This window comes from Lissotriton vulgaris, chromosome 3_1, assembly GCF_964263255.1.
Source record: "Lissotriton vulgaris chromosome 3_1, aLisVul1.2, whole genome shotgun sequence".
Lineage (NCBI taxonomy): Eukaryota > Metazoa > Chordata > Amphibia > Caudata > Salamandridae > Lissotriton > Lissotriton vulgaris.
In genome coordinates, this window is record NC_141689.1 from 2115967293 (window position 1) to 2115987697 (window position 20405).

A 20405-nucleotide genomic window follows, 5' to 3' on the forward strand; every position below is an offset into this window, starting at 1 on the left:
GCTTGTTGTTAAGGGACATCCGACTCCCGTGCCTTACTAAGGAAGATCGCAACTTTATGGATGGCACGCTCACCGCAGATGAGGTAGCCCTGGCAGTGCGCTCTTTGAATTCGGGTAAAGCAATGGGTCCAAATGGACTCCCGATTGAATTGTATAAGCTCAGAATGGCCATACCTATGGGCTGTCTTGGTGAAGTTCGGTTTTGGGTCTGAGTTCATTAGTTGGGTATGTTTATTGTATACCGAGCCTCTCGCGCAGGTTGTTGTGAACAATCATGTCTCAGTGCCATTTTGTCTTGGGCGGGGCACCAGGCAGGGCTGTCCGCTTTCTCCCCTTTTGTTTTCACTGGCTCTCGAGTCTCTGGTGGCCTGGATCCATTGGGAGCCCTCAATTCGGGGTATTAGTTGGTCTCCGCAGTTTGAAGATCGGATTTCCTTGTATGCCGACAATATTTTACTTTATTTGACCTCACCCAGAAAATCCCTTATGGTAGTTTGTGATGTGTTGGCCTCCTATGGTAAGAACTCGGGACTGATAATGAATTGGACGAAATCGTATCTGTATGTCCTATGTGGTGACGCCCCTATCCCGTCCGGAATTGTCCTATTCAGATTTCCACGGAAGGGTTCAAATATCTTGGGATTCATATTTCAATGGACCCCAAAATTAGATACAAGAAAAATCTCCTCCCTCCTCTGCTTAGGTTGAGAAGCGATGTTGTCGGCTGGAAGAGGCTTCCCCTCTCGCTATTAGGACGGGTGGCCCTTTTTAGGATGATGTCCCTGCCCCGTTTTCTTTACGCCCTCCTGAATACGTTTGATGTGGTGCCAGCTAGCTACTTTCGAGAAGTGGAAGGAATGCAGCGTAGTCTGTTATGGGAAGGCAGACCCCGTATAGCATTGGCTAAGTTAACACTCCCATGGTACGATGGAGGTATAACCCTCCCTGATATCAAGAGATATTACTGGGCCTCGCAGTTGGGAGCTGTAAATCATGGTACCTACGGGCCCGCTACGGACCCGGGATACACAATGGACAGATGGCTGCTCCCTGGTGGTAATTATAACAGAGCTTTCTATACCAGATCTGTAGAGAAAAGTTTGATGGGACCAACCAGAGTGACAGTGCGAATATGGCATGATGTTACTAGTTCGTTGGGATGGAAAGACTGGCTAACCTTAGCTACCCCACTGTTTGGTTCAGACAAACTGGGCAAGCTCTGGAATACGAAGGGTTTCGATGAATGGGACTTGATAGGGATTACTACTGTTGGCGATATCTGGGCAAAGGGGAGGGTTAAGTCCTTTGTTGAACTACAAACAGAATACGAGCTAAGTGGGACGGGGTATTTTCGATATGCGCAAGTGGGTCATGCACTGAAATCAGTAGTCCCCGAGGGGGAAGAGATATCGAGGGCTTCACCACTGGAAGATAAAATATTAGATGGGCATCTCCCAGACAGCACTATTTCCCTCATTTACAAAAAATTGATAAACCATACGGTGGACCTTCTTGTAGATCTCAGGGACAAGTGGACACGAGATGGTATTGAAATTGATGACGGGGATTGGCAGTCAGCGGTGTCCTCCCCTAAGGAAGTTGCGATTCCGGCAAGACTGAGACTTGTCCAGTTGAAAATATTGCATAGAGTATATGTTACGGGTCCACGTCTGATTCGGATGGGTCTAACAGAGGGAGGTCTGTATAGGCATGGGTGTGGTCAATTTGGGACGTTCCTTTTGGAGTGTTGATACATGGTAGACTATTGGGACACCATACATGATGTCATGCAGGAAGTAGTGGGGATGGTTCTCTTGCCGGAGGCTAGAAGATGTCTACTCAATATTTGGGAGCCTACAGATCTAAACACTGCATGTTGGAACTGGGGTCACCAGCTCCCCGAGGGTAGCATGGCACGAGCGGGTAGGCATCCGAAAGCTTATGTGTAAAGCGACCATACAGCACACGCATCCACTGAGACAGCAAAATTGGGCACGCAATGAGTGACACCACTCCAGTTAGTTTGTATAAAAATTACATAACTTTTATATAGAGCAGAGTCAGGGTAATCACAAATTACAGTATCAATTACTTATTAGTTTTCCTTCAGATTACATATGTTTCAACACTTTGTAATAAATACTCTGGGGAATAAATATTAAATAATAGATAAATATTGAATTTTAGATAAGTTTAGGTATCCACATGCCTGACCTTAGCCTTGCTTCTTGTCAGCACCTGTAAGAAATACATTAAGGAGACAACCCACATGACATTGCATCTTATTGGTTCTGCAGGTATTTTACCCACGTCTCACTAAGCCAGGGTGAGCGTTTTAAAGCAGTAAACATGTAATAAATAACTGTAGGCTTCCAGTAAATGCAGTACTAGGTGGGAGAAAAATATTTCATTAAGAATAGCCTCCCCTGGTGTAGGATTAACCATCTTGATAACCACTCCCATTACTTGATGCCTGAATAAGCAGTGCACCAAAGATAAACCTTCACTTAGTTCCCTTCATCCAGTGAACAATTCAACAGATAAGCATGAGCATCCTGGGCTTGGCTTACGCCTTTAAAACCTTTCCTTATGTAAATAGAAACATCTCCTTTTTGCAGGAGCACAAATATCCCATTAGGCCAGAATAAAACATTACACTGAGAATCAGGCAGGGATAATAAAATTCCCTTACTCAGGAGCCAACGGGGCATTAAGCTGACTGATTCAGCAGAGGCGGTCATTCCCTTGACCACATTAACCATTTACCCCAGGGGATATCCGTGGGCTTTCATAAACAGGTCAGTAACTTGAATACATATTTCCATTTTAGTTGTTAAAGCAAACATTCTATCAGGTAAGTACCCCATAAGAAGGCACACATTTCATGTAGAGCCATTCATATTCTCAATAGCAATAACTTACTTCAATTAAGGTTAAAAACGTTACATTACCTAGCATTAAACACTTCCTGGAGTTGTACTTAGGGAACATTGCACTTGGCATAAAACCCTTCTCTATGGGCGTTCATTAGTCACAATCTTAGGCTGGGGTAACACCTTCTGTGAAGCAGGAGTAGGTCAGTTCTGCAATCAGGCATAGGCATTTCATTTCCTCCTATTTAACTTCTCATTGTGTCAGACCTTTGCATATCAATAAAACAGGGTAGAGCATTTCATTTTACACTGGCAGGCAATACACCAACATTTCTCTAAGGAAGAATAGCCATATCAAAAGGCATTACATTTAAAAAGGCAACAACAAGCCACTAGCCAGGGGTTAACTCTCCTAACTCCAGTCACGGGGCCTAACTAATATCCTGGCTGAGTTCAGAGGCCTTCTTTGACTAAATAGGGCCAACGGGGCCCAATAACAGAGTTCCCCAGGGGAGGGGCAGACTCGGGCCTTCTGCGGCCTCCCACCCTCCTCCGGGGGGGGGGGGGGGGGGGGGGTTACCTTCAATCTTCGGCCTCTGAGGCCCGTGCAGAGATTCTCCGGTGTGTGTAGGAGGCCGGTCCGGGCCTTCCCTGGGGCTGCGCCGGCAGGTGGGAGCTACTCGGGCCTTCGATGCAGTGGGGAAGGCCCCGCGCTGGCTATAGACAAAAGTCCCTGTCCTCCCAATGGCTCCGGGGGGCCAGGGATCACTAAACGCAGGTCTGGGCAAGGCGCACCCGCAGCCGCCAATGACCGGGCGGCCTGCGGGGGCGCGACTTCAAGGCCCAATCACAGCGCGGCGGGGCGGAGGCTGTGGCGTGCCCCGTCATGTGATGCCGGTCTCCGGCTTCAGGCCTCTTGCGGCCTGACAGGATTTCGCGGTGGCCTACCTCAGGCACCGGGGGCCGCCGCGGGGATTCCTCACTCTTGGGCCGGATGACGGCCCCTCCTCCACTCACTCTTCCGGGCCTGGCACGGCCCGCGGCACACCGCAGCGGTCCTCTCCTGGCGTAGAGGGGCCGCCGGGGGCAAATGACAGCAGTGTCGGCGCCTCTAAAGGGCAGCGCAGGTGAGTCCCCCACTCTCAGGCCATGCTTCGCGGGCAAGTACAGCACTCGGGGGCACAGCACGCAAAGACTTCGGAGCTTGGCAATTTCAGCGCTAGGAAGGCCACAGCAGTCAGCCCGGGGCGGTGGTGGTGAGTACTTCTGCAGCGCCTCGGCAGGGGACTTCAGGGACCGCAGCGCTTTGGGGCACACAGCTCAACGGGGCAAAAGCGCTCCACACAGGGACTTCGTGGCGCTTTAAGAGTATAGCGCTTCAGGGCCCAACCGTCTGCAGGACATAAGCGCTTCTCAAGGGGGCACAGCTCTTTGTCCAGTTCAGCAAGCTGAGGTAAATTAGGCAGTTCAAATAATGCAGGACAGCAGTTCAGGCAGATATAGCGCTTCAGCGTTCTAGCGCTTTTGCAGGCAGTTACAGTGCTTGAGCCTCAGGCAATTCAGTCAGGCTAGCAGTTTAGGAGGCTAGCGCTACGCAGAGATATCGCTTAACATTCACTTCAGTGGGGCACTTTCCTCAGGACAGGCAGGTCAGGTGCCAGCGCCAGGGAATAAGAGCGCTTAGCAAGCAGACAGTTTATTTTAGTTGGAAGCAGGTCAGCAGGACCGACAGGACAGGCCACACAACAGTGGCAAACCAGCAAAAGGGGTCCCAGGTGGCGTCAGGGAGCGTGGGAAGCGACACAGCGCCAATACCTGGTTGTCTTCTCGAAAGTCCTGTGGTGATTTGGTTTCTTCTCGGCGCTTTATGTTTCTTGCGCCCTTGTAAATAGCAGTCTCTGGGTTCCTTGAAGTGGGGGGGTTGGAGTTGATGGGCGGTATCAAAGCTCCTCAGCCGGTCTCCTCAGCTGGACTCTGGGTTCCCCTTCCGCCGGGCTAGATCAGGGGGTCAGTCAGGATTCCTCAACACTTGGAAGGCAACACCTAAGCCATTTCACTCCCAGTATCATAGGACCCTAACTAGGCCCCACTGCCTAAAACTCCTGCGTGGGTTCTTCCCCAGGTCTGTGCTCCCTCAATCTGACAGGAAAGTTTCCCTCCCTTTCCTTATATAGTGCCAGCTGACAGTTGGCAGTGGCAGTTGGTGTCACCTCACCTCTTCCAGAAGGTTCCAGGAGGTTCTAGGAGGTTCCACCATTCTGGCTATGGGCAGGCTGGCAGGCTAGTATTGATACATTGTTTGAGGGTTCCAGCCAGCTCCTGGCCACTAGAATCTGCCCACAAAGACCGCGCTGCAGTAGCAGGGGTCAGTGGCAGCCATGTTAGGGGAAGAAAGCACCTGCACCTTAACATTAGTTTGACATTACACAGGGATTTATCCGCTACACAAGGCCTATACACTTTTGTTACAATAGGGAAAAATTTCTGGGAAAAGGGCCAAGTCCTACACTGCACAAACTCAATGGGTCACTCTAGGGGCTATGATAGTTAAACGAAATATTGCATAGAAGTGGGGATCTGACAGGCTGCCAACATTAGAGGGGTGGAAAGAGAGTATTGATTGGTGCATGTTTCGGGAAAAAACTGTATACCTGGCAGGGGGTCGCCCTCGGAAGTGGAATATTGTCTGGGGTCCATGGAATCGATATAGAGGGGACATTTGTGTACCACCTGCTACTGTTGCCTTTGATATTCCGCTATCCCCATGACCCTCACATGTATAAATGTTTTGTTTTTCTGCTCCCTCCTCCCTTCACTAATATTTATTGTATGATGTATCGATATGTGGAATGATCCGCTTCTGTACTATGCACCTGTTTCTTGATGCCTTGTTTTAATAAAAAAAAATATAAAAAAAATAGAACAACTTTAGATTATATTTTAGTGGCCAATGGGGGTCTGCGTTGACGTTTTGGAAGAAATAGCAAATTATACAGCAATAGTTTTTGGATTAGTATGGAAACAGTTAGATACCTATCCAAAAATGCTGATTCAAAATAGAACAGCTTTAGATGATCTTTTAGAGGGTCTGATTAATTGTAGGGACTATGGGCCAGATGTGGGTAAATCTCATTTACCGATTCATAAATACCGAATTTTACCGATTCGGTATTTATGAATCTGTAAATGAGATGTAGCTAAAAATTCGGTATTTTTTACCGAATCGGTAAGATTCGGTATTTACCGATTCGGTAAATACCGAATCGGTATTTGCTATTGAATCCTATGGGCCTTGAAGCCCATAGGATTCAATAGCAAATACTGATTCGGTATTTACCGAATCGGTAAAAATACCGAATTGCTAAGGGGGACAGGGTGTCACTTTGACACCCTGTTGCACCCCTGTAACTTGCTTTTGCGCCATGTGGCACACAGACATGCCCTTAGGGCATGTCTGTGTGCCACATGGTGCAGGTGTACATGCACAGATGTGCATGTACACAAGAATTCGTAATTTACCATGCAATTGTATTGCATGGTAAATACCGAATTCTAAAGGCCCTGTAGCACTGTTAGAAGTTCAAGTTCAAGTTCAAGTTCAGGAATTTGTATAGCGCACTACTCACCCAGAGGGTCTCAAGGCTACATCACAAAATACATTTTCGGTATTTTTACCGAATGGTAAATTTACTGAATCGGTAAAATGTACAGAATCGGTAAATTTACTGATTCTGTAATTTTACCGATTCGGTAAAATTACCGAAATGTACGTTTTTTTAGCCCCTTCATCTCCATAGCCCTTTACCGGTCGGAAACGGCCGAAAATCGGTATTTTCAGTTGTTTCCGACCGGTAAAGGGCTACCTACATCTGGCCTAAAATATTGCACTCATCTTGCCAACACTTCTCTTAGAATACACAAACATGTAGATTACATTAAGGATAGTGTACAGAAATTACACAAGCTACAAAGTGGAGCTTACTTACTCTGGGCATGGTTAGAGGTAGTTTTGGGCCCTTTGGGAATTAAATTATTTGAATGTATTATTGGACTTTTACTGATTGTGGTTGTTTTATATATTGCTCTTAGATTATTCTTATGAAACATCCACTGCTCTTATAAAAATAAAGGCACTGCCAAATCTTTTTACACTTTCAATCTGTATGTTTTTTGTTAATATATTTCCTGTGTAATGCAGTGTTAGTAACTGTATACGTAATCATGAATGTATTAAGCGTTTAACCAGATATGGATGTTGTTGTTTTATATTAGCTTGAAACTTATTATGACTCTGATTATGTTTGTCAGTTCAGTTCAGTTGTCTTTATTTCGATTATTTCATCATAAAAGACTTTGTACATTAAAAATACATCCATAGGAAAAGGAGTACAATGATTCATTAAAAAGAGGATAAGATACATATTCATAAAGCATTAAAAAAGTACTAACTTTAAAAAGTGAGATTAATGCGATAAAAACGAGGTAAAAATACAGTAGTTACGATAGAAATAAAACTGAATAGAATCACTATACAGCTACGGCCTGGCCCGAATGATCCACACCCAACCTAGGAATTTTGCCACAGCAATTACTATGGGTTCGCTCGTGTCGTACCTCAGGATCCTTAAAGCTACTGACCCAACCCTTGTACCCATATTTCTACAAATGGGTTTTAGCCATTTAACCTGTGGGGCTTCATAAGCCGGACATTCAAAGAATAAATGTCCAGTGGATTCCCTACGGTCAGTACACCAACGACAGGATTCAGTCACCTGACCCATCCAGTTTTAGGTAAAAGTTCGAATGGGTAGGGAACCTACCCTTAGCTGGTGATAGAGTTTCCTGTCGCTAGACCTGGTAATAGTGTCCCAGTACTCTTCTAGCGAAAGGTCACTTTTAAACTCCAAGAAAAAACCAGTAAGCGAGGTAGCTGAGGATACTTTAAAGCGATTCTGGCCTATCAAAGACCAGTAAAGGCTTTTGTATAGTTTTTTGGAAGGGAAGGGATTGTTAGAGGGATCAGACCACAGATTACCCAGGCCCATAGACTCCAGGAGCAATCTGACTTGCTTAAACCATGGTATGTTGCCCAAACCCAAAAAAGATCTAACGTCAAGTATTGCCTTAACGTAAAGGGATAGTTCAGGGGTGGTCCAGATCCTCCTCCATAGGGCCACTGGTTTGAATCGTGCAATTTCATCAATAGAGTGACAGCCTACATCCATTAATAGTGGACCAGTCGGAAGGGAACAGGTAAGACCTGTGAGAGTCCTTAAAAATGTATTTTGAACTTTGACCACAGAGGATAGGTCCCCAAACCCCCACAGGTCTGCACCGTACAGGATCGCTGAACCTATCCTGGAGTTATAAATCTTCAACGCAGGGCCAATCCTTTTGGTCTGGGACATTCTCTGTTCTTTAACCAAGCACCCTGAAAGCTGGGAAAACTTGAGGGATAGAGTATCAATTTGGGGCTTCCAACTCATCTTGCTCTCTAAAACAATCCCAAGGTAGGTCATTACATTTGTCTGTTCAAGCTTGGTGTTATTCAGCATGACATGGCCGACCACGGGTCTCCCCTTACTAAGGACCATAAACTTGGTTTTGGTGACATTAACCTGAAGGTCGTGGTCTTGGCAGAAAAAATCAAACCTATCCAGGGCTGCTTGCAGACCCCTCTGTGTCTGCGATAGTAGAAGGGTGTCGTCCGCAAACATAAGTAACGGAAACTTTGTGCCACCCAGAGAAGGAGCGTCTGTCGAAAAGGTAGAAAATACTGCACAACCCTGTTTATGAATACCAAAAACAGGGTTGGTGCTAAGACGCATCCTTGCCTTACACCCCGTGACACTGCAAATCTGTTAGTCACATGCCCTTGTTTACCCCTACAAACTTGGGCGTAATTTGCCTGGGGGAGCCTAATTACGACGTTTAGAAGATTCAGAGGCATCCCCAGGCTATCTAGGACCCCCCACAGTTTAGCCCTGGGAACTAGGTCAAATGCTGACCTAAGGTCAACGAAGACAGCAAAGAGAGTGCCACCACCAAGGCTGACTGTTTTCCAATAAATCAGCTGGAACCTAAGGACCTGCTCGATGGTGCTGATACAAGATGTAAACCCGGCCTGTAGGGGTGATAGAATATCCTCCAACTCTATCCAACTCTGTATTCGTGTCAGGACCATCCTGGCCACAGTTTTTTGGATAGAGTCGATTAAACTGATTGGGCGATAATTCCCCGGGCTTGAACGATCGCCCTTCTTGTATATTGGCAGTATCTCAGCTCCTCTCCATGTGTCTGGGATAGCGGCCCCTTTGGCAATAGCGGTGGCCAAGAAAGCGATGTAGGGCACCCAGTTGGTTTGATTGTGTTTGAAGAGGTCCGCCGGGATGCAGTCAATACCTGGAGCCTTTCCACTGAGGATCTTACTCAAGGCTTCCTCGACTTCTCTGCAGTCAAATACGAGGTCGTGCGTGTTAGCCATTGGGCAGGAATCTATAGGAGAGCTTTCAATTCCCAATTGAAGGCCACAAAACTGGGACTCAAAGTGCTCAACCCAAGTCTCTGCCGGGACATAGTTTATGGGAACCTGACAATTGGAGGAATTGCCCCATTTAACAATATGCCAGCACTTGGTCAGGTTTGCTGGCAACAAGAAGGTCCTGCCAGTATTCATTATTCCATTCTTGTTTAGCCCGATTTTTAGCTTTGCGGTAGTTAAACCTAGCTAGTCTGATATCGACCATGTTCTTGGATTTAATTGCAGAGGCCGGTTTGCCATAGCAATCCCGGCACAGTTTGTTGTACTAATGTTTGCGTTTTGGTTGGCCTATTTTGTTATTTAGTTTGATGGGTTTGGAAAAGTGTGTTTTAAGGCCAGAAAATAAATCTTCATGGAGTTTTGTAATCTCTCTATTAATATCTTCCTGGGTTGGAAGGGAGCGCAAAACTTCCAGGGCCTGTGTGACTTCCATACTAATCTCCACTAATGCCCCATGGTCGATAGCGACCCTTGCCCAGCGCACCCTACGTAGGTTATTAGTAAGTAGGGCATCTGCAGTGACTAACTCTGTATGAGCTTCACATCTGGGGACACTGCTGTCATGAATTCCCCCCACCTCTCACATGCTATTAACTCTGGGTATTCCGCGATTCAGCACATGAAACAATCAGCGGCATCGCAGAGCGGAACTACGACAACCAGCATGCCTAGCGAGGCCTGTGCGACGACCGGAAACGCCTACTTATAGCTTGCCTCATCAGAGACTCGGCGTCGGATATTATGATTCCTTGCCGTCCTCGAGGGCTGCCCTGGATTCTGCACGGAGGTGTTCTTCACCCGCTACAGTCCTGAGCGCGAGAGAGTGATGGTGAGGTCAAGGGCGGTTCAACGCATCTCGCTTCCTGACCGTAGAGACTCGAGTGTCATTCCGACACTCTTGGATTAGTCTTCAGTGGAGACGCTTTCCGTAGGGGTGGCTATAACATCTCATATTGACCCCGCCAAACCCACCAAACGGGAATTGAGGAAACGGAGGCAAGATCGAGCGGCTGCTCTCTGCCCCCGCTCTCACTACCCAACAGGTAGTACCTTGTTAGACCTTAACAGAGATGCACGCCACGGAGGCGTTTGCCACGTCTCTGCTGTACATTGCGTGTACCAGCACAGAAGCATTGTTACGGAGAACTGAGGCTGTGCCCTGATGGAGGAGGAGGTCGAGCGGCTGCTCCCTTCATCTTGGAGGGAACTGCATGGTCGAGAGCCTGGCTGAGCCTCCCAAGTTCGTTGCATCCCTGCGAGACATCCAAAACCATTAGCAGCACTCGAACGGCATTTTCGGCCGTTTCTTAGCACAGTGCCCTCCGTTGGCGGATTCCGGGACCGGTATTCATGCGCAGGACGGTGGGAGCTCCATACATGCATAAGGAACCGTGCTGCTAATGGGTATCATTGACAATTCCCTTATGCTTATGTCTTTGATGATTATTTGACTCTGCCTTTGCTTTATGGTTTGCCTTATTGGTTACTTTAGTTTCTTATTACCTTTACTAACATTGATCCAATAAATACAATTGGTCAGCTACAGCTGTTTGGGGTCTGATTATCTTGCTTGGCCTGGCCTTCCCCGATCCCGGGTATTCCGAAGGTTACAACTGCTTAGCTGAAAGCTAACTACAAGCGGGTTGTGGTCACTTTCCGGGCGGTCCAAAATCTCCATATCCCTTAGAGTTGACCAGAATTCAACTTTAAGGAGGGCGTAGTCTATTTGGCTTTTACGTACGCCGTTGTCAAAGGTGTTCCTGCCAGTTTTGTCAGAGACAGTCCGTCCATTCGCCGCCCTGTAACCGCTCTCTAAACAGAGGCCCGTCCACTGCAGGGCCGATTCGGTCCATTTCTTGATAGGTATAAGATCAAGAATGGGGATGTTCCATTGGGCATCCGCTTCTGTCTCTAGTGTTTCCCCGTCTACGCTCAGAGGTTCAAAAGAGCAGTTTAGGTCCCCTACTAATATTACATTGATATCGGGGCTAACTGAATCCAGGAACCCATCCAGTTTTAGGAAGATATCAGTACCACGCCCTCCGGGCTGGCCTCTATTGTATACATTGTCAATAAGGATACCAGGGCAGTCCTGGAAGTGCAACAGTATAACTAAGAGATCCAAACTGTCAATGACTAATTCGGTGGGTCTGCAGTTAATACTTTGCCTCACCCATATGCTAAGGCCACCTGAGGGTCTGCCCTCGGCCCCTATAGCTGCTGCTTTGTGGAAGTTGAGATAGCCAGGTAGGTACACAGGATCCACTGCCCACGTCTCCTGGAAGACTAGTATGTCCTAATTCTCCACCCAGGCAGGCCACTCGGCTATGGGGATTTTACTCCTTAACCCTGCTTTGTTCCATGAAACCACAGTGAGCAAATGGGTGTCCCTGTCAGCGAGCTCTTGGGGCAGAGAAGCGTGTTGGCTATTTAAATCATCTATGTTACCATAATTTGGACACCCATACTCACAAGAGCTGGGTTCCATGGACATACACTCTCCCATTGCCAAAGGGTCCTCCCCGACCGGTGGAGCTATAACGGGATTCAAAGGCAAGGAGCAAAGTGGGTTCGTGCCCAGAGCGCTCACTGAGGGAACAGGGCTGGATGGAAGTCCCAGTCTTATTTGCAACACGGGGTGTGGTGGCGGGGCTATGTTGGGACACTCGTTCCCTACACCCAATAGCCCCTCCTTTAAGCTGCTACTGATTAAGTTCTCCTCCACAACAGGTCAACCTGCCCCCCTAAGCCTGACAGGGTTAATACCCTCATGGCTGTGGGCCAGTCAGTCCACCCCCTCCAGGTTACTCAATGGGTAAAACCGGTTAAACAGGGGGAAGTGGGACACCTGTCTGGATGGACCAAAAGGGCGTCTGGGAATCGTTTCCCATCCCTCACTCTATACGTAGTGCTCACCACAGAAAGGTTTGGAGTAAAAATAGCACCAGTCAAGAGTAAGAATTTCTCTAACACCCAGGTTTCTAGGGTGGTAACAGATGTGTCTAACCACTCTAGGGTCCCTGAAGTTTATAATTATGCAATCGCCCTCCAAATCCTTTGGTTTGGTACCCAACAAATTATCCCTTCTACAGAGCAAAATTTCTGCGTTTATGTAGGGTGGGAGAGACCTGTTTTCATTTAACCAAAAGATGACCTTATTCTTGAGCTCACTATGGGACTCTAGCCGATCTTGTTTAATCACTGGGACTCCTGCCATAATTACCGTATAGGGTGCTGACTCTGGGGGTAGGTTAATACATCGGAGCTTTGGTGTTAATCCCTCTTTCCCAGGGGGCTTATTCTCTCTGTTGTGATCGCTACTACGATCTATGGTAACCAACTTTCTCCTGCCATCTCTGGCAGGAGGTTCAGCTGCCTCGCTAGTGGAAACAGTAACAGAAGAGATTTCTCTGCCTTTGGGGGTAGCTGTGTGATGGTGTTGAACAGGTTGGCTAGGTAGAGTGGAAATGGGTGTACCAGTTGTGGCGTTCTTAAGAGGTGCAACCACGCCTGGGTCGGATTATGTTTGTAAACCTTCATGTCTATAGTAAATCTAGAGGCCATGGGTCTCAGGATTGTACCTTGAAAATGCTCTAACAGCGTAACCTCATTTTCAAAACTGGCAAAGGAAGCAAACTTTTGTTACAAAAATTAAGTTATTATTGTATATATAAGTGATATTTTCTCCTCAAGACTGTTTTGCACTTCCTCTAGGGAAAGATCCTGCCAGCTGCAGCTCAGGTGAGCATCGACCATCATTACTACCATCACAGATACAACTTCCTTCGCTGTAGAAAGCATGTATTATATGCAACGTTGACCCTATACCATATACTTTACAGCTAGCATTGTTCAAATTAACAATCAACCACAGATATGTGGGCAGCCCTGATTGAGTATGGTGTTGAATCTGTAAACAACTGTTCAAAGAAAGCCAAAATAGTGAATACCAATTCCAAAACAATTGCACTACTACAGACAGCTTTTATTTGTACCAAGTCGCTGACACACACCAAAGCTACATAAAGAAATAAAGTTGATATCAGTAGAGAATTAAATACTGTAAATAGTGTCTACTCTAAGGTGAGAGCTCAATCTTAGCACACTGTTTGAAAACAGTAAAACGCTCATGAAAAATACACCACAGAGCATTCAAAGGAATCTCCTAAGAACAATGTACATTCTAAAGACATAAAATAACCAAAATCTAAAGGTGCTAAAGTGTACACTACCTGCACCCTTCATACTGTGGAAAAACCTTTACATATCTTCTGAAGCAAAACAAGCACACATACATAGGTTAGTACTCGATGCACACACTCTTCTATGTTAAGTATAAATTGTCATGCTGACAACTCAAGGGTTTGGATACTTTATACTGTTGAAATCATTTTCTGCAGAATCAAAACGTTGTGTGGAGCACAGTTATGGTCCTTTAGTAGTCCTTTAGTAGAACATGTGGTTTGTAAACAATTACACCCATCAGCTGTATCCAGGCTGAACACAATCAGGTAGAAATGTATTATGGTAGTTACCTGCCATAATTTAACTGTTAAACAAACTAGCATACTCATCGGATGATGTAATCTATGATATAATTTGAGATGTCATCAGTGATGTCATAAATTATGTCATAGGACATATTGAGCGATGTTATATGTGAGGTCATAAGCAGTGCATAGCATGGGCTCAAGTTATAGTAGCGCTGCTAACTATAACTGGTGAATTTCTATGTTTTTTTTAGTTCAAAACGTTAATGTTGCCACTAAGAAATTCACCTAATTAAATGTTACATTAACATTTGATTTTTTTCAGTGAATTTCTAATACTTCTGCAAAGTAAAAGAATAATGTTTTGAGTGTATGTATGGTAGAATACCTGAAGAATATTTCCTGTGTGCTGACATCATTTTGAAAGCGAATGCCTTTGTATTGTAACCTAACAGGTGTGCATAGTAGGGTGTGAAGATGGACTGGCCTCTCCTTCCAGACCTCTCTTTCACATGGCGGCTGTGTGTAGTATGATGTGGGGATTGTAAGAAAATGCCCCTTTTGACATGGTTTGTACTCTCACATTTTGCCTAGTATCTGGTGCAACTTTGAATGAGAGTGTACCGGGTTCCTGCTAACCAGGTCCCCAGTAATAGTGTTCTTTCCCTAAAACTGTACAATTGTTCCACAAATGACACGTCTTTGGGTTCCCTTTAAGTGTCTAGTAAGTGGTACCCCTGGTACCTAGGGCTATGAAACTAAAGAGGTCCTCTAACAGCTCCAGACACATTGTGGCACCCTAAGGGACCCCTAAACAAGCTAATTCAAATTGTCATTGCAGCCTGTGTGTCTTGTGGTAGAGAAAACTGAAGAGTCAACATGGCACACATCCCTGTGAGCTATGCCTGCCAGTACTATATATGGCATATGTAAGACACCCATACAGCAAGCCTTACAGCCTTAAGGCAAGGGTGCACTATCTCCATGTGAGGGCATTTCTGCTGGAGTAGATATGTTACGTTGATAAGTTCACCTGTAGATATTGTCAGTGCACTGGGAAGCCCTACCGAGTACATTGGCTAGGCACTCTTCATTATGAGTTCCCCAGCTGCACTTTGGCTTCATTGTACCCCAAGTTATTTGATACCATACAACGAGTCTTAACACCTTGCCTGCGGCACGAATTCCAGCCCAGTGCTGGACATTCCAATCGCGGGCATGTTTGTGACTGAACCCAGCTGTCATGCGCACAGGCCACCCGTGGCTTATGATGGCTGGGTTCCGCCATGAGCATCAAAGGGGTTAATAAACGCACACTGATGCCAGTGATGGATTTATTAATTAATGCACCCAGAGGGCACCTTAGAGGTGCCCCCTGAAAACCTACTGACTACTAGTGTGTTGATTGACTAGTCTCAACCAGCCAGCCACCATAGACAGATTTCTGACCTTCTGAGGTGAGAGCCTTCACTATCAGGAACAAAGCTTGCTTGCTACAAGCAGGATGCACTCCCCTGTCCTGACCCCACTTTTTGGCAGCAAGACAGACAGGATAATTTGTAAGATTAGGAGGTGTGCCCAGATTTGGCCAGCACCACCCTAGGGCGGGCCAGCAGATATGGACCCTACTTTTCAGATTCTTCCATGTTGTTTTGTATGGAATTAATATTCTAGGGTTATGCCCACTTCCTACAGGATGTGGTCATATATTGGGTGTAGACACCCTGAAGGTGGGTGGCCCATTGGCTACTAGTAGTCACTCTCCATAAAATCCCTAAATTGAATGTTTAGGTGGCACCCCTGAACCCAAAAACTCAGATTCAAGGGATTAACAGAATAAGGATGAAGAAACGTCACTGCCTGGCAAGGACTGCAGCAAAACTGTGGACTTTGGCGCAAAACCCTGCCACCCTCAGCCCTTTCTCAACAATCATGACAGAGTGACTCACCCTGCAAGTCGGGAAACTACCAAACTCACTGCCTGTCCAATGCCGCAGATGACCAGGAAAAGGTACACATGCTCTAGAAGGTCAGATCTGTCTCTCCACTGAGTCTGAAGACACCAAAACCGACCAAAGCTGTGCAGTACCAACACCCTGGACTCCGGACACCATGCGCCAAACACCATCAGCGAGAGTCCTGTCTAGGTTCTCACTGCACCAGTACTAAGCAGCCATTGATGGATGTCAGCATCACTGAGGCCCACGAGAGTGGTCCCCTGCCTTGATTTTTTCCCTGACAGCTGTTTGTCCCTTACTAAAATATTTCACAAAACAGTGGTCCCTACATATGCACAAAATGAATTACAAACAAATAATCACAACACCTAATAAGTGTAGTGTCTATTGTCCAGCCGGACAAGAAGTTTTAATTAAGCGTTTTGGTCAATAAGTCAAAAATATAAGAACACTGAGAAAACAAGTGGGCACAGCTGTGACCCACAACATACAAGACAAAACAACAAAAGCAATGGTCAAAAGGGCAAAGCTACAATAGGTCTGTGAACTTGTATTCAGTATTTACAGACGTGAATTTTTCAAAACCACAACTTTGCATTTAAATTAGACTTTGAATATTGTAAGCTTTATTGTTCACTTTGTTTAGTTATAATTAGAGAAACGTATATGTGGTGAACGTCTATATGAAGTAATATAGAATACTTGTGGAATAATTGTGAAAAACTCGGATCACTCTTTGTTGTACTTACATAAATCTTTAAGCATATCTTTTAACCTGTTTCTGTATGACAGAGGAACATTTCTGACTTTATGACAAACTGGTGTTGCGTTCTCATTTAACTTTATAACATGCTCAAACCCTTGATATTTCCCAAGTTTCCCACTAAATACGTTTTGAAATTGTTCGATTAATTCCTTAATACCACTTGAATTTGATTGATTAAGAGATTTTTGAGAAAAAAATAGAAAAAACAGGGGTCTTAGCATTAGGATCAAGTCTAATTCCTAATTTATCTTGTTGGAGCCATCCTAATAGGGATTGTCCTGATTTTGCAATATATATCTTACAAAATGAATGATGACCTACAATGTCTAAATCAGCCCAGAAAAACCCTATTAAATCAATTGTAAGTCCTGTGTAGCCACTAGGTGAAACATCAGGTGTAAGAAGAGTTCTGTTTGGCCAATTGTTATGGAAAATGTCAGAAGATATGACGGTGTACCATGCACACGAATCCACTAGGAATTTTAATTCTACATTATCCACAAATATGGAACAGGAGGGAAATTTGGTGAAACAATCATCTCCAAAAACATTGATGACAGTATTTATATCATTTTCTAGGGGATCATACAAGTCATCACCATCTTCCAAACATTGTATATAATTGACTCTCCTGGAAAGAGACTTACAAAACTTAGCAAAATGCCCCTTTCTATTACATTTGGTACAGATTTTCTTGATGGCAGGACACATTTTGAAATTAGCGAAATATCTATTACTCCTGCATCTGTAACTGAGCCGCTGGGAACTATTTCTTTCAGAATTAGAAAACCTTGTTCTATTGTCAGATTTCACGGCAAAATCATTTCTGCGAGAAGGAGGTTTTTTATGTTTGACAGAATCCTTATTGTCCTTACTAACATTAAATACATCTCCTTTATCATTTCCCCTGATTTACAGAACACATTTTTCGGAGTGTTCTATGGATTTAGCAATATCAATTGCTGCGTTAAGGGATAGATCAGCAGTGGTCCATAACCTTTCTTGGACTTTTTTGTTATTCGTTCTCATTAAAATTTGGTCTCTAAGAACTTGCTCATAAAATATGAGTTCAAAATCATAAGAAACGGCTAGGGACCTGAGAGAAGAACCAAAATCTTCATTAGACTCATCTGCATGTTGTTTGCGAGAATAAAATATGAATCTCGCCATCACTACATTTTTCTTTTTCCAAAAACATGTATTCAGTTGTAAAGAAGCATACTGGTAAACATTAATATTGCCAGGGTTAGATAATGCAGGTAATGTAGAAAATTATTTTAATTCAATACCCTCTAAGCAATGTTTCAGCAGAGAGAGTTTCCTCTCTGGTTCGCAATCATCACCTTCCAATACTTCTACGTTTTCTAGAAAAGCTGGTCCCCAAACTTCCCATGCCATGGGAGGTTCACCTGGAGAAGTAAGAAATGAAGGGGGGAGGGTTATACCTGACATAGCTAACAAGAAAGTAAAAGAAAGTAAGAAAAAGTAATAATAATTAAATAAATGTAACTAGGTTAAGCAAAATGATAATAGTATAGCCAGCTAAACAACATGAATGCCATATATCCAACAGAAAGTTGTGGGTGACACGCAGTGTGCATATCACCGAAGCAGTACTTGAAATGAAAAAACTACGAGTGGAGTGTGTATCACTGAAATTTACACAGATTGAATTGAAGTAATAGAGAATCCTTCGCTAAAACGACGATTAAACAGTACCTTGAGTCCAATGGTGTGCTTGTCACCGATGTGCAAGCGCCGTCGTAGAAAAGAAACTCCTCTGATGTGGTTGCTAAGTGATAAATAACAAACCAAGATGGCTGGTTGTACTTTGCACGTAAAAGCGTGTTAAACATGGTGTCAACGCACTTTACATGAGGCGTGATGAGAGAACGGGCAAGTCAGAGACATATTGAGTTTCATGTTCCAGAACGGATCAAGACTGTTACAGGGTATGTGCATTCAACTATAAATACAAAAGGCTCTTCGATGTTGATAGATCCATGGAAAGCAATAGCAACAACAGCAAAAAAATGAGAGACTAGTTCTCAAACGATCCACCGAAGCACAGCGATGTAGTCGCTCATAGAAATAAGCCTATTTGTGGATATGAGATAAACCACTGGAGGAATGCTCTCTCTTCTTGTGCAGATGGAAGAAACAAAAAAAGAAAAAAGAAAAAATACTTCAAGCGTAGCGTAGAATTAGGGCAATGGATCGGTGCCCGCTCGTCGCCAGTGTAGAGAAGAAGATAATAACAGGAAACCCTTTGGTTGCTGAAAAGATTTATTTCATGTTGTCAAATCAAGGGCAAGCATCTGAATGCGTAACGGCCCAATTCTGTATAACTTCCGCAACCTTCCAACATTCAAAAGATGCCCAGAATAAAGAACAGAACACAGCCCACTAGACATAGAGCAAAACAGTAACGAGCTACGACAAAGGATCGCACTCGTGACAGTCGCGCTCAATGCACACAACACAAAGGTTACAAGTACGTTATAGTTAGGAAACAGAATTTAAAAAGCCTTCAAAATTCACTGAAAAAAACAAAGGTTATAGGGACATTATAGTTTGGGTCAGATTTCGCTAGTAAACACACCTTGCGTTGGCTTTGAATTTTTATATGCCTGTACAAAATAAAAACTACATTTACAAAATTAGTAAAGTGTCGGATTTATTCACACCGGAGTGCGCATCTCCACGATGTGTTTTGCTTGAAAGTGTGCCCTATATGTATATTCCATTTTATGTATTTTATCTTTTCAGCTCCAACCAATCATTTTCTAGCAGGAGCCTTGGTCAGCTGAAATGACAATTGTCTTTAATCTTTAGTCTTCCGGGCATTTGGTGTTTTATTTTTAACACTAGGGATGAAAGGTAGAAAAACAACAACCAGACAGGCACAGCCCCACCATCTTTAACTCTGCACATACAAGAGCACATCACAACACATCACCATTGTTGAACTGAACACAAATAGCGTGACTAATTGAATTACAGCTATTTTTCAATATGTTGTGCTGAGTGCTGGTGATTTCTTTCTGTAAATATATATGGCTGTGTCCCTGTACTCTGGAAGAAGGTCATGTCGGGATGATCAGGACAAACATGTCATTGTGTGTATTAGGTCAAAAGATTTTGGCTTAAAGAAGATACAAAGACGAATATTAATCTAGACTTGGCTGTTTGTAAGTGCACTCGATTTATGAGTCATAATTGGACTAATCTATTTTTCACTTCAAGAGAGAGAAAACGACATCTAGAAATATAGCACCTGGGTAAAGGGTGAACAATGTGTTTGATTGTGGAAAGAATTCTGCGCGCTTGAGCCTTACAGCAAGTCGAGATGGGGAACATAGAACAGCTAATGCTCGGACGCGTCATGAAGCCTGCGTAAACTCCCCAAAGATGACGATCGTGTGCGCAGGGCGGTGAGTCATTCTCAAAGGTTACCTGCCTCAACTCGCCACGTAGTAGTTCTTCACCAGTGTGTTCATGTGTCCCCAGCCTAGCACACTGAACACACTGCGAATAATGCACACACCCTTCGAAAATGTCCAGCTTTATTATATATTGACTCATAATTATGGCCTCCTGGTCACCGTAGCAACAAAGTGCGCTCCACGCAACGCGGCCACGGCGCCACCTCTGCGAGTAAGAAGGTGAAACTGGTTAGTATTCCCAAGAATCTCTGACTTCACTGAGGTTATTTTTAAAGACAAGCGAACTGACTGTTCCAAACTCTTCTGGTTGTCAAGGAAACCTCTCTGATGA